Here is a 13,099-nt window from a genome sequence, read left to right as displayed (position 1 = left end):
CACCGCCCAGGCTTTTGAATAAAATAATAAACCCAGGAACAAACAAATATTTTAGCAATGATCTCGTTTTAGCTTTACCTGGTACCTTATTCCCCTTTCCTCTGCTGTTTGACCCAGGTCGGGAGGTACAAAGACACTGAGAGACTGGGAGGAATCCAATTTTAAATAAAATTAACAAGCATCTCCCTGACCCCTACTATGTTCAAGGCCCCATGAGCTCAATGAAGGGGGGTGTGAACAATGAAGAAATACTGGGTCATATCTGACTGAATCCTAAAAATACTGTATTTTGCTTTGCTGAATATTTTCATCCACTTATCTTTCAAGCTTCTTACTAAAATATGATGTTCTGAAAGTCTGCCTTCAGAATTCACCACATGCTCATGTAACAGCTAACACAGGCATGTCCCGCAAGACTTTTTAGTTATCCAAAGGTAAGCTGATTGCTTAATGAATTTTTTTTTATTCCCTTTCCTACCGAACACCAGAGAACAGACTCTGGAGAAAAAGATTCAGAAATTGCGTGCAAAGCCCTTTCTACATTTTTAATTTTACATCAGTTTGCACTTGGGTTCTTCATGTAGGTTGAACAAAAGAATGTACAGTTCTCACATTAAGTTGTAAGTTACAATGCGTTAGGTCTTATATAAAGTTGAACAACAAAAAAATGGGTGACCTGTTTCTGTTTTTTAGTTTAAATAAACTGAGTAAAAGATAAAAGTACAATTAACATTTGTGAAGAAGAAGAAGAAGGAGAATGTACGGGTTTTTCAGGTATCATTTTGTACACAATCCCCTACAGCGTTTACACTTTTATTCTCCTGCCCGTAGCCCTCTCTTTTCTTCATCTGAGAGGAGAAATGGAGTGAAGTCTGGGCCAAGAACAAAGAGTAGAACAGGAAAGGCATGCTGCTGCTACGGATGGAAAGAAGCAGACAGAGGTGCATGGTCATCAAGTAAGAACCTGAAGAAGTGGTCCACGAGAAACTTGGTGAAACTCCTAGTTATACAGGGAGGAGGACCTCTGCCGAGATGGCGATAGTGGGCACCCTTGGTATGACCTTTCGGCAGGAGGTGCACCAACTGGGGTAACGGCTTGATTGGTCAGCCTCGAGGAGCTGCCGTCTAAATTCCCACAGCAGCTCCTGGATGACAGGAGCCCATCATCCTTGGACCCCCAGCACGTAGCACATAGTAAGTGCCTAATAAATAGGTACCGGGAACCTGGTGTCTGACCCTGAGGCATGGCAACCTCCACCTGCGATTGGGACATGCCTGGGCTTGTACGAAGCCTGCCCAAGGGTCTATTTGCATGAAGGGACGGGGGGGGGCGGGGAGCCTCCCCAGAGAGAAGTCACTGGGAGAGTGTCAGGCAGAGCAGCCTGGCTCAGAGCAAAACCTCACGGGCCAGTGACGGGGGCAGTCAGGCATTCTGTAGGATACTTGTCTCCTGGCTTTGCCTCCCTATCCAGCCATGGTGAATGTACAGGGACTGGGGACTGGGTTGGAAACCTGGGGACTGTTCATTTGCTGCAAGGAGTAAGATGGAGCTGCAATACCAAAAGAGAGGAAGGCCCTTCCCCGACTTGGGCTGGAGCCCTGCATAGCCACAATACCTTGACCCATCCAGTGATCTCCTTCAGGGGCATCGTGGATAACATGTAACCAGGAGAAGAGCCGTCTGAGGCTGCCTGAAAGTGGTCCCTGGTAGGCAGTGGCTTGTGTTTTTTGCAGCTTCGGGGTTTGTTGTAGACCTCAGAAGTAGATATCCTTGAATTTGAAAGGGGGGAAATGACAGACTTGGTAGTTGGCTGAAACTTTCTGAAGGTTCTTTGGAAATACACCTGACACTCCTAGGGATAATTAGGGGATTTACAGAGGACCAGAAATCCGCAGTAGAAGGTGGAGGAGGTAGTGGTCAATAAAATACACAAAATTACATCCCCACCTCCCAGAATGAACATGTGGACCCAGGACTTTAAATCCCGGGACTGGTAAATTTGGCTCACTATTCAAATAATATTTCCATAATTTTAGAATAAAGTTACAACTAGTTTAGGTGTAACCAGAGCAACAGTCTATGAGCAAGTTTTAGTGACTGTAATCTTTAAATTGTTCTAGATTACTTTGGTTGCAAAGCATGGGCAGCTTAGAAAGGTATTCTAAGTAAGAACCATCCCTTAGAAGAACCAGGGACTGGTTCTTGCCTACTTGGCAAGGGCACCTATTAATCAATCAAGGGCCTCCTAATCAACTTGGGGCTGCCAGCACTGCATTTGGCAGAGCAGCCTGAGATACAGTGACTGGCAAAAAGCACAGTGTGTGATTACACCAAGGGGTGCAGACAGGCTGGAGCCATGCATGGGCTCAGAGGAGTCTGAACGTCAGAGTGGCAAACACCAAGATAATGGTTCAAGTGCATTTGTTCTAGTTATTTGCCTGTTAATTTCCATCATTATCACAATAAATATTAAAACACTTTTCTGTTAATAACTAAAATTAATTTCCCTGTAATTTAATTTCAATAAATTGTCTTCCAGTGTATATCTGCAGTACAGACGCAGTCATTTTTCAAGCATGTGGATGAGAGAGGGTAAAAGAAGGAAGCTGAATTTCTTTGCCTTGGAATTTGAATCGGAAGGGATCCTGGTGGTCCAACTTCATTTTCCTACTGATGAGGAAACCAGGGCCCAGAGGGGCTGGACATTAGGTAACTTCCCTAAGAAAGGAATCTCTGGTCAGTGGAAGAGGAAGCCTGGAATGCTTTTGTGTTCTCAACCACAACAAGAGAGCACTCAACTCTTGTCCTGTTTATGTACGTATGTGGGGTTGTTTTTGTTTTTGTTTTTGTTTTGGATGAGGTAAAATTCACCAAAAATAGTGTGCAATTCAGTGGCATCTAGTACATTCACAATATTGTGCAACCACCGCCTCTCTCCAGTTCCAAAACATTTTCACCATTCCAAACGAAAACCCTGTATCCAGTAAGCAGTTACTCCTCGCTTCCCCAGCCCCTGGCAACCACCAATCTGCTTTTAGTTTCTATGGATTCACCTTTTCTGGATATTTCCTATAAGTGGAATCATAGGATATGTAACCTTGTATGTCTGGCTTATTTCACTTAGTATAATGTTTTCCAGGTCCATTCATGTTGTACCATGTATCATTCCTTTTTATGGCTAATATTCCATTGCATGGATATATGACATTTATCTATCCATCATAAGCCGATGGACATTTGGGTTGTTTCCACCTTTAGGTTATTGTGAGTAATGCTGTTATGAGCATGTATGTGTAAGTACCTCAGTGCCTGCTTTCAGTTCTCTTGGGTATAAACCTAGGAGTGGAATTGCTGGGTCATATAGTGATTTTACATTTAATTTTTTGAGGAACTGCCACACTGTTTTACACAGCAGCTGCACCATTTTACATTTTTTACTGGTAATTTGGGAGAGTTCCATCACATCCTTTTTTATTTCTGATGAAAACCATCTACATTTCTTTCACCCCTTCAACATCTTTCTGTGCCAGAGTTTCCCTCCCTCCAAGCTGGCATCTGAATATTCTTTTCTGTGTTTTTGCCATGCCATATTATCAAGAGGTTTATCATTACATTGAATGGCTTTAATGTGGGCAAGGATGATCTTATTTTTTGATTTATCCAACACTTTTTTTAACACCATATATTCCAGGCACTGTGCTAAAAGTATTACAAACATTATTTCTATGAATTCTTCTAACACCACCAAGGGATTATTATTTTCACTATTGTGAAGAGGACAAAAATGAGGGGTAGAGAGGCTAAGGAACTTGTCCAAGTTCACACAGTGAGAGAATAGAACAATGCTGGACAAAATCTAAGAGATTCCAAATGAGATAAGATTGGGGGGTGGGGTGGGGATCATTCTGAGCCACTTGCTTGACATAGCAACGTTTTTGCCCTTAAGTACTCTTTTTTATTATAACCCTTAATTATAGCACGTTCACCTGCAATGACAATTTTAACTCTTGGTTTCCTTACTGATACTTAGTGTAGAAAGACAGTAAGCAAAATTTACCACGAATTATTTAGTTGACTACATTGCGAGTAACCGTCCAAGCTACAAATTAGGATTTGCTCCTTGCTCCGTTCCAGTTATGGCCCAGTGTGTCCAGGAATCCCACATAAATTCAGTGATGTACAGTCTGTTGAGAGTAGTCGTCAGCAATGAGCCACACCTCAGTCCACCTGATCGGATTGCCAGACTCACCCCTCAGGACACAAGATGTCCATTTCATTTAAATGGAGCTGGTGAAACAAGAGAAGAGTGCCTGAAGGGAATTCACGCTCGAGCTCACCGCTCTGAATTGGGTTGAGAGAGCGATGCATCGGATTACGTCCCATTCCCAGTGGAGTCCAGCCATCCTACTCCTTTCCAAGTCTAAGGGGATGGCAAAGAATGTGACTTGATTGGTTCTTAATTATTTCTAAGCATATGAACACGTTTAAGCCTCTCTCAATTGCTCTTTGATAATTCTGCTGTGTGCAGGTTCTAGGAAGTGTGACATATCAGGAATATTCATTAGTGTTTTCCAATTCAACTTTTGTTTAAGCTGAAAACGTCTAAAAAGCATTCTCTCTGGCTAAAAACATGGCACCGATCATAAAAATACAGCAGTGTCAAATTTATATTAATATGGAATATTTTAAAGAACTTTTTTTGCTTAATTTTACAAAGCTTTTTCCAAAGGTGTTTTCATTCATTAGAATTTCACATCTTAATGTGCTGTATTTAAAATACCCTTAGTTTAGAATAGTTTTAGATTTACAGGAAAGTTGTGAAGATTTATACATAGTCCCCACATGCCACACACCCAGTCTCCCCTACTGACATCAGATATTAGTATGGTTACATTTGTCACAATTTATGAACCAATACTGTGACGTTATTGTTAACTAAAGTCCTTACTGTGTTCAGATTTCTTTTGTTTTTACTGAATGGCCTTTTTTTTCCCCCCAGGATCCTGTTGAAACTGTACAGTAGTTGAAATTAGTTCAAAGGGTTTTCAGGAAAGTATATACCAGGCCTGTCTTTTCAGCCCTTTAGCACCTACAGAAACTTCCAGGTTCCCCAGGGTAGGAAGGAATGGATACCTACAGCACGTGCTTTCTTCCCATCTTAGCTGGGCCCACTGCTAAGCCCGTTGCCGTGGCTGAGGCTTGGTGGCACAGTTGGGAGGCCTCTCTGTACAGCTACGGGTCTGGGGGTTCAGGTGGTGGATCCCCCGCCCTGTTCTGGCCTGTCGGTGGGAGGAGGGAACGTTAAAAGGCTCGGGGTCCTGGGGTTCACCGTTCTAACAGACCTCGATTTTGTTCTCGTATTTATCTCCTCCCAAGCTCCAGAGAGGAGCCTGATTGATCTCAGGCCGTGGGTCTCAAACATTAGTATCCATCAGAATCACGTGGCAAGCTTGTTAAAACGCAAACTTCTGGGTCCCACCCCTGGAGCTTCTGAGTTCATAGTCCTGGGTGAGGCCCGAGAATCTGCATCTCTGACAGGGTCCTGGGAGCTGTTTCTGCTGGTCGAGACCAGGGCCGGGGGTTGGGGGGTCACACTTGGAGGTCCACTTTCCTAAGCCAATCAGTTCATGGCATTACCCTGGTGACTGTTAGTCTAGGGGTGGGCAGGTGACCTAAACCACCCTAAACCAGTGGTTCTCTGCCCTGGCTGTACATGAGAATCAGCTGGGAGCTTCTAAAAATGACCTCCAGCTGGGCCCTACCCAGACTAATACTTCTAGAGAAAAGGCCTAGGTATTGCAGTTAAAAAAATAAAATAGCAAATAAATATCATCATCATCAATTAATAAATAATAAAGTACAAATGAAATAATAAAGTAGAAATGAAATAATCACAATAAACAAATAAATGATACTGCACTCTTGGTGATTTTAATATGCAGCAGTACTGGGAACCACTGGTCTGCCTGAAAAGAATTTGTATTGAAGGGAAGGATCTAATTTTCTTGCTGAACATGGAGAAGGGCAGGGAGCTCTGTGGCCTCTGGCAGCCATCTAGTCACCATGAAGGGAGCCAGTCTCAGGAGGAAGGCAGAACAGAGTGTGGCAAGAACTTGGGACCTTGGTGACATCACTGAGCGGCTCATCTTACTATTCCAGTAGCCTGTCCTACCTCTGGACTTCCAGTTATGTGAGATAATGCATTTCCTCATTTTTAAAGCCAATTTAAGTCACGGTTTTCTGCTTCTAGTTGTCAAAAGGATTCTAACAGGTAACACCAGAGAAATGGTCACCCTGTAGCCATAATAATTAGCACCCACTCTTAAAGCCACCTTGTCTCCATGTCACCCCTTCTGCACACTTCAGAGGACCAGCTTCCTCAAGAAGTCTGACTCTATGGAGACCAGGCAGATGGGCAGCAGGAGAGTTCTAGTGTACTCTGTAGCTAAAGTTCCTCTCCATTTCCAGCTCTGAAATTCTACTGTGTTTTCTTCTTCCCAAAAAAGGAAATGAACAGGATAAAGAAAGACCTGACATTCTACCTTATATTTAAAAGAATGTTTTCTCTTTCTACCTAAGCAAATAATCTCCTAATAGTCAAATTAGAGTTTACGACTGTATTCTTCATGAACTGTTTTCTTAAACTGCAAATTTGTTTTCAGGCAATAATTCCTTTTTTACATTTATAATCGGAAAATGTTTATAGAACATAAATATTCAACCTGGGAGCTAGTTGTAATGAAGTAAATGTCCAGCAAATGTTGGATTGCATAAATTTAGTGCAGTGGGTTACAAAACTGAATGTAGAATTAGAGTCCCTTTTTAAGAGAGATTGAGATCAAGTTGTTATTAATGATTTTTTTTTGGGTAGGTGGGAATATGGAAGTTTTTACGTTCTATTGTTTTCCTTATTTATTTATTTATTTATTTATTTAATGGCTGCACTGGGTCTTCGTTGCTGTGTGCGGTCTTTAGTTGCGGAGAGCGGGGGTTACTCTTCATCGCGGTGTGTGGGCTTCTCATTGCAGTGGCTTCTCTTGTTGCGGAGCACGGGCTCTAGGCACGTGGGCTTCAGTAGTTGTGGCGTGCGGGCTTCAGTAGTTGTGGCACGCGGGCTCAGCAGTTGTGGCTTGCGGGCTCTACAGTGCAGGCTCAGTAGTTGCGGCACACAGGCTTAGGTGCTCCGCGGCATGTCGGATCTTCCCGGACCAGGGCTTGAACCCATGTCCCCTGCAGTGGCAGGTGGATTCTTAACCACTGTGCCACCAGGGAAGTCCCTCCTGTATTTTCTAATGGGCACATATTGCTTTTGTTAAAAAAAAAAGAAATATAATATATATTTTTTATAAAATATAGATTGTTTTTCCTACTTAAAACAAACCTTTAGTTCTTCCATGTGCTGGCCGTTGGCTTGCTCGTGCTAAGTACAGGCCCTGCCATTCTGTGCGCCGCTCTGTTGGAGGTGGCTGGGATCCTGTGAACTGCATCTCCCAGACTCCCTTGCCAGCCGGCCGAGTTAAATGCTGCCAGTGGGAAGCACTGGTAGGAAACTGGATAAAATGAGGGAGGGAGAGACACCTGCCTTTAAAAACAAGCTTCTGACAGTGGCTGTGGCAGTGGCCTTCAGCAGCTCCAGCAAACAGCATCCATGGTTGGGGCGGTGGCCAGTGCCAACAGCATTGGCAGCTTCCCGCGGTGTCAGATGCCAGGCACTCCTGGGCTCTGAAAACATCAGCACTTCTCTATTTTATCTCCAGCCTTAGGAGTGGTCCAAAACTTCTTGCAGTTACTTATCTCTAGGTAACTGCATCCTCCCCTTTTGGTTCCTCCAACCTTTCCCACACTTTTGTAACTGATTCCTTAGGTTAAATTCCCTCCACTTGAAATACCTGGAATGATTTCTGTTCTCCCAGCTGGACACTGACTGATATGCCTACTCTCAGTTCCTACGTTGGACTCACCAACAACGCCTCTCAATTCGACTGCCAAGTTGTACCTCCAACTTCTCCTCCTTCCCAGTCTCACTGCCACAACCATTCCAGACTGCCATCATCTCCCGAGTGGATTACTGCAACAGCCTTCTCTCGGGGCTCCCCACTTTTACACTTGCCCCACATCAATCTGTTCTCTACACGGAAGCCAGAGCAATCGTCCTTGGACTTAAAATAAGCTGGCATCACTCTGCTTTGTGAAACCTCTGCACTTAAAATCCAAACTCATTACCGTGGCCCGGGAAGCCCCAGTGACCAGTTCATTGTGCCTCATCTTCTTTACCCACCGTGATCCAGTCACACCCCTTTTTTTTGTTGTTCTTGAAATAAGCCAAGCTCTCTTTCCTACCTTAGTAACTCTGCATAATGTGGTATCTTCACCTTGCAATACACTTTTCCCTACCCTCCATAAAAGCAGCTTCTCATCATTTCCTCCATGTTACTTCTTCCATAAGGCCTTCCTTATCACCTGAACAAGAGGAGGCATCGCCCATCTCAGCTCCCTGTTTATTTCCTTTTTAGTGCCTATCAAAACTTGACTTTTTTTTGGTTTGAATCTGTTTTACATCTATTCCTCCCAGGAGTCTGAAGGCAGAATGGGTTCACCACAGCAATCCTAGTGCCCAAAACAATGCCTGACACAAGTCAGATGTTCACCATACACTCAATATTTAAATGTTATATATGCACTGCATATTTAACTGTTTCTATATTCATGCACAGAACTCAAGGAAATATGATTTTCTCAATAAAATTTTTATTGTTGGATGTTTAAATTATGTTTCCCTAGAGGATAAGCCAAAAGTTCATTAAAATCTAAGAAGTAGAAAGTAAAAAGCAAACATTTTGGAAAAACAGACCAAATGGATAAAAGATTAAGAACTGAAAAATCTTCCCATGATATAGTAGCAAAATGTTCTACCAAATCTCATTTGGTCCAAATTCTTCAGCTGACAAATTGGCTTTTGCCTAAATTGATTTAAGTCCATTAGCTAAAGCCGACTCGGTTATCCAAGCTGGGTTCCAAGTCACTTTTAAGGTTCTATGATGGACAAACAGAGAATTTCACCTAGGATCAGACCTCATACGTAAAACGCTTTGAGCTCTTTCATTCAGTCACTGAGTCAGTCAAGAAATATTTTCTTGCATGCCTTCCATGTGCCAGACACTGTATTAGGTGCAGGATGCAGAGTAAACAAGGCAGACAGGATTCCTGGGCTTCTGAGGCCCACATGCGAAAGGGAAACAGACAGTCAACAAGGAAGCACATAAAAAAGCACAAAAGGGGCTTCCCTGGTGGCGCAGTGGTTGGGAATCTGCCTGCCAATGCAGGGGACACGGGTTCAAGCCCTGGTCCAGGAAGATCCCACATGCCACGGAGCACCTAAGCCCATGTGCCACAACTACTGAGCCTGCGCTCTAGAGCCCACAAGCCACAACTACTGAGCCCGTGCTCCTAGAGCCCGTGCTCCTAGAGCCCGTGCTCCGCAAGAAGAGAAGCCACCACAGTGAGAAGCCTGCGCACCGCAGCAAGGAGTGGCCCCCGCTAGCCACAATCAGAGAAAAGCCCGTGCGCAGCAGCAAAGACCCAACTCAGGCAAAAACAATAAATAAATAAAATAAATTAAAGGAAAAAAAAGCACAATAATTGCAGAGAGTGATTACGTGCTGTGAGAAAACACAACAGCAGAACGTAATAGGTGGTGAAGGGGCACCAGCAAGTCACTGGTTGGAGAAACCTTCCCTGAGAAGGCAACGCTTGACCTGAGGCCACAGTGACCAAAAGGAGCCAGCAGGGCCACACTGAGACTTTAGAGGCTTTAAACATGACAAGATTAGGGTGGCCTCCCTCCTTCCCAGCCCCCGCCCCCACACCCCCCCAGGCAACTAAAAATATAAAAAGCCAATCAAGGCTTAAAGTAAGTGCAAAGAATGTCAATGAAGTTCTGCTTCCGTCACCCCTATAAGAACTACTTGAATACTTTGGGGGAAATATCTAAGATCAAATTCATTCCAAAATATTTTCTCATTTTTAGAGCTCCTTCTTCGCTGATTTTCCAAATATACATTTAATCTGTTTACTGAGTCAGCTAGCACTTGGAGCCATCTATGCAAAAATCTGAGAAAGAGGATTCCAGGAAGAGGATGAGCAAATGCAGACTCTGACCTGAGAACTTGGTGCATGCAGCCTGGGGGCCACATACGGTTTTCATGGAACATGGCCATGCCTGTTCTTTATGTGTTTCTGTGGCTGCTTTCACGGCCTTGAGAGTGACCATCTCCTTTGACTTTGTTTCACGGGATAACTGGCTTGCTTCACTCTAGCGCAGCCCATCCTTGGGGGACAACAGCACAGCAGGCACCATATTGGACAAAGCCTGAAATACTTACTATGTGGTCCATTCCAGAACATCTTTGCTGATCCCTGGGCTTTGTTTATTCATTTATGTTCATAAAATGATATCAAGTGCTGTTAGAGAATTTTCAGCTGTGGTGGGAGCATGGTTTCATTTTCCTTTTCATTTGAGGATTCTGGGCTTTCACTGCTGTGGCCAGGGTTCAATCCCTGGTCGGGCAACTGAGATCCCACAAGCCTCGCAGTACAGCCAAAAAAAAAAAAGATGGCTTTGGCAGCTGTGTGGAGAATGTGAGGGGAGGGCGGGCACAGGAGAGACCAGGTAGAGGCTTTTTGGAGATCGTTGTGGGGAGACACAGGGGCTCGGACTTGAGTGGGAGCGGTAAGCATCATGTCTCCTAAAGGGTCAGCCCTTCAGCAAATACAACAACATGAGCCTATTTTTCTTTTGAAAGGACTCACATCCTTCTGCAGAGTGTCCACCACTTTTCAGTAGAAAAAGATGCCTTTTGAGACCTCCTGTCCAAACGATCATCTTGAGAGGCCTTTGATGCACTTCTGCCCAGTTGCAGGTCTTCGCAGGAACCTCTGGAACACTGGCGTCCCATTTTGTTCCCAGACATCAGGAAAGTGCCCCAGGGCCTCTGCCAGCTGTCCGGGCCATAAGGAACGCACTGTGGAGGCTGCTGTCTTTTGCCAGTTTCTCCAGGTGGCAAGCTGGTGAGCTCCCTAGGAGGCTAAAGGCAGAGTTCTGGTACCGGGTCCCCTCTGTGGTCCTCACCACAGGCCCAGAATCTTCGGGGGCTTTGCTGATGCACCTACCTGGCTTCCTTGCTCAAGAGCTGAGACTTTACCCCAAGCAGACCTGCGTCTCTCCCGTGTGATCCACACAGCAGGGCCCCTCTTCTCTTCTCTAACCTGAGAGTTCTGAGTCAGCCGCAGGTCTACGTCTGCTTTCTTCTGGGTGTTGGCTCCTACCAGGAAGGGAAGTGGAGTGGGCTATGGAGGGTGACGGAGGGTGGAGTTTCTGACAAAACTTCCTTGATTGATGGAGAGTGGATGGCTTCTTCCATATCTCTTTTGTTCACTCTCAATACAACTGTATTCAAGGTTCAATTCAATTTTTTAAAAAATAAATTGTTTTCCTCAAATCATTGTAGATTTGAATTAGAATCTTCCATGTGGGGACTGCCCAGAGTGCCTTCATTTTATAAGGCTGAAGTCCAGTCAGGTGAAGACAGAGGCTGAGATACACCTCATAATCATATTAATAACGAAAAAGCTTTACAGAATGTTTTTAGCTGTTTTTAGTCATTAGAAGGATGGATGGAAGGAGCGGGGGAGGGGAGGGGAGGAGGACCTTTAGGAAAGGGAAAGGAATTATGTCCTACTAAACAGAGTGGAGCTATTTCTGAGTCTGCCCTCTATTTTTCAGACTTCTCTGCCTCCTTCACTTTAAAAAAACTATAGTTATCTATATATAACCACACATATATATGTATATATAACTACATATATATATATGTATATACTTCACTGCTTGATTTATGTAACTGGAATCTTTCCTGCCAGCCTGGTTTACTCTCTACCTTCCTCAAAATTTCTCCAAACTTCCCGAGCAGCAGCACGTGTTTCTCTGACAACTGGCAAAAAGGAGACAAACAGAAAGTGGATGGCCAGGTGATTTTTAGAAGAACTGTTTAGAGGCGTCTTGCCTCTAGAACTGACAGACTTTGAGGATGATCTGGGAATTTCGGGTGATATATTGCCATCTTCTCATTAAACACGAGGTGAATAGTAGCTGTGTTTCAAATCAGAGGTCAGAAGAGCCCAGGAAAGGAAGCCACTCTGGAGTTAGGATGGCTGGTCCCAGCATCCTAGGGTCACCTCCAGGGCCGAGGGAACTAGGCTGACGAAGGCAGGGAGGTCGATGAGATGGATGGAGGCCACCTGAACGTTAGTGGCATAGGTCAGTCTTCATATGACAGTGCGAGTGGCTCTGAAGCCTTAAGGAGAAGTTAGGGGGACTTCCCTGGCGGTCCAGTGGTTAAGACTCCATGCTTCTGGGCTTCCCTGGTGGTGCAGTGGTTAAGAATCCGCCTGCCAATGCAGGGGACACAGGTTCGAGCCCTGGTCCGGGAAGATCCCACATGCCATGGAGCAACTAAGCCCATGTGCCACAACTACTGAGCCTGTGCTCTAGAGCCTGTGAGCCACAACTACTGAGCCCTCATGCCACAACTACTGAAGCCCACGCGCCTAGAGCCCGTGCTCCACAGCAAGAGAAGTCACTGCAATGAGAAGCCCGCGCACTGCAACAAAGAGTAGCCCCCGCTTGCCGCAACTACAGAAAGCCCGCAGGCAGCAACGAAGACCCAATGCAGCCAAAAATAAATAAATAAAATAAATTTATTAAAAAAAAAAAAAACAAGACTCTGTGCTTCCAATGCAGGGGGCACAGGTTCGATCCCTGGTCAGGGAACTAAGATCCTGCATGCCGCATGGCTCAGCCAAAAAATAAAAATTTTTTTTTAAATTTTAAAAAATTAAAAGGAGAAGTTAGGGCATGGGAAGGGCTGTACAACACTGGGGACTTGCGGTTGAACACAGAGTAGTAGTGAATCTCAAAGGGGTGGAGCATATCAGAATCACCTGGGGAACTTTTTTTTCACTGACGTATAGTTGATTTACAACGTTGTGTTAGTTTTAGGTGTACAGTAAAGTGATTCAGATATATATATATACATTCTT

At 44.4% G+C, this 13,099-nt stretch overlaps 2 protein-coding genes across 3 annotated transcripts in view; both read right to left on the bottom strand.

The window, feature by feature from the left end:
- Window positions 1-13,099, bottom strand: part of LOC309656113 (uncharacterized protein) — a 761,916-nt gene that overhangs the window by 312,197 nt on the left and 436,620 nt on the right. The window lies entirely within an intron of this gene.
- LOC309656107 (tigger transposable element-derived protein 1-like) overlaps window positions 1-13,099 on the bottom strand; it is a 200,349-nt gene that overhangs the window by 65,660 nt on the left and 121,590 nt on the right. The gene's annotated exons all lie outside the window — the stretch shown is intronic.

The sequence above is a fragment of the Balaenoptera physalus genome (assembly GCF_965194825.1).
Source record: "Balaenoptera physalus genome assembly, chromosome: 2".
Classification (NCBI taxonomy): domain Eukaryota; kingdom Metazoa; phylum Chordata; class Mammalia; order Artiodactyla; family Balaenopteridae; genus Balaenoptera; species Balaenoptera physalus.
The sequence above is the reverse complement of the archived record's forward strand: the minus strand, read 5'-3'. Positions and strand labels throughout refer to the sequence as shown.